The 3,822-nt window shown below is 41.4% G+C and overlaps 1 pseudogene; it reads right to left on the bottom strand.

The window, feature by feature from the left end:
* Window positions 1-253: 253 nt before the first annotated feature.
* Window positions 254-1,845, bottom strand: LOC105822682 (annotated as a pseudogene).
* Between the last annotated feature and the right edge of the window lie 1,977 nt (window positions 1,846-3,822).

Below are 3,822 nucleotides of genomic sequence, written 5' to 3'. Positions count from 1 at the left end.
CCAGACTGTTAGCTAAATTGGCAAAAACCAAACCGTTAGCTAAATTACTGAACACTTGTGGCTCTATCCTCCGTTGTTCCAGTAGACGCCACGTTTATCTGAATAAGTAATAGCAGACTGCATCTGACAGACACTAACATAAGCTTATATACTGTATGAAAAAACCTAGCACTGACATGTGTGTTTTCTATCGGTGTACTGTCTGATGCACATGAAAGCAGACCTAGTTAATACCCTTTGGGGATCGGAGCGTTTACTTTGCCTTGACTGGTTCTCTTTCTAACCAGCGAACTCTTTAACTTTTTGTTTATAATGATACTCTTTAAAAAATCCTGTAACAGGGACAGTAAAGGGATTCCATCAATTCCATCACATGCAGTGCACCTACAGATTGCTGCCCCACACATAAACTGCAGGCTACAAGGAAAAGTCCTATTGAGTGATACAGTAAGCAATGGTTCAAAAGACATGCAAGAACTGGGATCTCTATAATGTTCTGAAAGTCCTGTTATAGTGGAGGAGTGAAATACACGCTGGTCATGTGCATCAAAACTAAAGTTGTGATTCCACTATTCAGTTCAGGCATGCAGTGATCTGCTGCAGCAGCGAAAGTTCACAGAGAATAGGTAGTCCTTCTGCACCATTCCTGGCAAAACTGTGCCTTCAGGCTTTCCTTCGAGAAGGCCTTTGGCTTCATAATAGTCCACCACTCCCCGGTAACAGGGATTCCCTGTAATCTGAAGCAAATCAGGCACGAGGCAGTGTATGTTACCAAGCTGTGTGTCGACTTTCCAAGCTCCCTGTCTGCTAACGTGGGCATGGCTGTCTCCAGATACCTGACGCTGCTTCTGCCTCTGGGACTGCAAACACAAGGTGGTTTATCCTCTTCCAAGTAACAGTTAGCTTATGGAATTGCAGAACTGTCACCACTTATTTCAGTCACTTCAGGAGCTAACTCTGGTCCCAGTTTATATAATGGATTAACCTGTGCAGTAGCTTCAAATATATGTATTCAAGCATTGGGAGGGGATCAATTCCTTCTTCAATACTAAGCTGTCTTCTCTCTCTAAGCCTATCTTCTTCGTCTTCTGTAGAAACCAAAGATGGATCAAATGTGTAAAAAAATGTTGAATGTGGGCTCATAGGAGCTGTATGCTGTTTAATTGAGTGCCATTTTTGGGCGAAATCTAAACCAGCAGGAAAAGGGCATTTCTCAAGCATTAATTCAGAAAGATGCATTTTTCTTTTATTGGAAAAGAGAGGCTTTGAGTGCGTGTTACAAGATCTCATGGGAAGACACAAGCCCACAGTATCCTGCAACCTCTGTCTCAGAGAGCGACTGCCTGCGGTTCTGCCGGAAACACTGTCCCTGTCGTGTACAGAGCTTATAGCATAGCTCCTCTCTCCTTTGAAGTCCACTTCCTGTTCTACCAAACTTTTTATCAGTATCCAATGAACCTTGGTCTTTGTAGAACAGGAATGTTTTTTCTTTCCACCCCATGGAGCACGCTGAGAGTAGGAATCTCTTCCTGCAAGTCTTGTTTCTGGGGCAACACAAGAATCGTTATCCTTTTCAATGCTTACTTCAGCAATTTGAGGGATTTCAGTGGCACAATTCTGGTTTCTCCTTAAAGAATTCTGTGAAGGGCTCAATCCTCATTGTAAGGCAACACTTTCTCTTAAGGGACCACTTTGCAGTGGAGTGGCTGAATCTCCTGTACTCCTTGACAGACAAACAGCTGCTGGAGTTCACGTCCACGTTTTCACTACGCTTCCTCCCTCATGACTGAAGAGATTCTGACACCTGTGTTAGAAGTTATTCCACATTTTTCCTACTTTATCCATTGATTATAAGATCGGTCCAGGCGCGCAGGGCAGCCTCATCCAGGGCACCTGCGGCCAGGCCCGCCTGCCCTGTGGTGCGTCCCGTCCCCGTCCCCTCCGACTGCCCAGCCTCTCTTCCTCCTGAGGGAGCCCGGAGACCCCAGCTGCGCCAGAGCCCCCCCGCAGGCCCCCACCGCCTTCCAGGGTCAGGCCGGGCCGCCTTGCCCTCTTCACCTGCCTCCCCGCGACCCTCCCCCAAGCCCCACTCAAATGGACAATAGCTCCCGAGGGGACAGGGTGTGGGGCGGGAGACGGGCATAGTCAATACTCTCTTACTTCAGTGCTGACATCAGCACAAAGACGGTTGACATTTATTATTCCAGAGTATGAAAGATTGATTTTTTTGTAGATAAAAATGAATAATAAAACTGAAACGGATCTCAAGACAACTAATTGGTGTAACTGCTTCCAGATAGTTTCTAAACCAGTGACGGCAAAAAAAAGTTTTATCTCATACAAACGCTCTAATGGATTGCAGGCGACTGCCTGAAAGCCTATGTTGATATGAATTCTGTGTATCAAATCCAGGCTCTAGCTTTTCCATCATGAATTAATGATACACCATGCATGAGAGACAGGAAGGTATGGATACTCACGACTCATAGTCCATTCTTAGGTAAAACCAACATAGATGGAGAATTAGTTCTTCAATTTAAAATGATTTCAAACAAGGAGGAAGGGTTCCAGGTGAGAAAGGGCATAGGAAGAAAAAATTCGCCTTGCTACAGAGGAAAGAGGATGTTCACAAATAGGCATATTTTTGAGTGTGGTAACTTTTCTAAGAATGTGCTAAGAGTAGTCTTGAGATGATTACGTGGACTGTAATAGAAACTTTAAAGGCTAATAGAGTGTCACTGTTTATTTTCCTAGCTCAGAAGAACAAAATACTGAGAGCGAAAAGTATACAGTAGGTGAAATTGGCCTTCTTCACAACTGAATGAAGATGCTCTTTCTGTAGTAGAAAACATTCTTGAATTGGACTTTCAGTGCCCTGACTTTAAACATATAAATTTTTAAAAAACAATACCTTGAACTATATGAAAAAATGAATTTGCCATTTAATAGAAAATCCATTTCCTATAAAAACAGAACTTGCTGTTCTTGGTTTAGATATCTTCAGAAAAACTTTTTTTGTTGTTTTGTTTTAAAATGTGGTTACCCTATGCTTAGCTTAGAAATAAAATAGAAATCACAAAAAGTTTCTTCCAGAGAAACCTGGAAATATAATTATGTTGTGACTAGTGTCCATCAAAATGTCTGAAAGGCTAATGAAATCATTGTAAATGTAAGCAAATGGCCTTATAACTCTGTCCATAAAATGTGAGTAGTGACAGCATTAATAGTAGTGACTATTTATTGACTAATGAGCAACCATTCATTATTGTATGCCTGATTGCATCCTGATTTACTTCTTTCCTTCCTTTCCCCTCCACTCTCAACTCTCCCTTTTCTTGCTACAGATATTGAGTGCCTACCATGTTCCAGGAACTGTACAAGGCTCATGACACAATGGCATTAGTGATCCAGATAGACAAGGATTCTGGCTTCACAGAGCTTACAGTCCAATGGGGATAAGCCACATATTATTAGTCAAGTATTAACGATAATGTGTTGTGTCAGGATGGACTGAAATGTCTATCCATATCCTTTTTTTGGTGGACAAAGGGGAAATTTGGAGACTAGAAAAGAGTGATTTTGATAATGTAACTATTTACTGCTTGTTAATATGACAAAAGGAGAGGACAAATATATCTTTACCATGAAATGATCTGAATATTATTTTGCAAAGAATTGGGTCAAATTAATATTAATATTAGTAAGAAAAATTAAACTTTCTTATATAGACTAGATATATTGGTCTTTAGAAAGAAATTCATCTTATAGTGGTAATTGTGTCCTGTTACCAGGGTTTGATTCTGCTGTAACATGATAGCTGCC

The sequence above is a fragment of the Propithecus coquereli genome, unplaced genomic scaffold, assembly GCF_000956105.1.
Source record: "Propithecus coquereli isolate 6110/MARCELLA unplaced genomic scaffold, Pcoq_1.0 Scaffold63, whole genome shotgun sequence".
In the NCBI taxonomy this organism is placed as follows: domain Eukaryota; kingdom Metazoa; phylum Chordata; class Mammalia; order Primates; family Indriidae; genus Propithecus; species Propithecus coquereli.
This window is presented reverse-complemented; position numbering and strand designations above follow the sequence as displayed.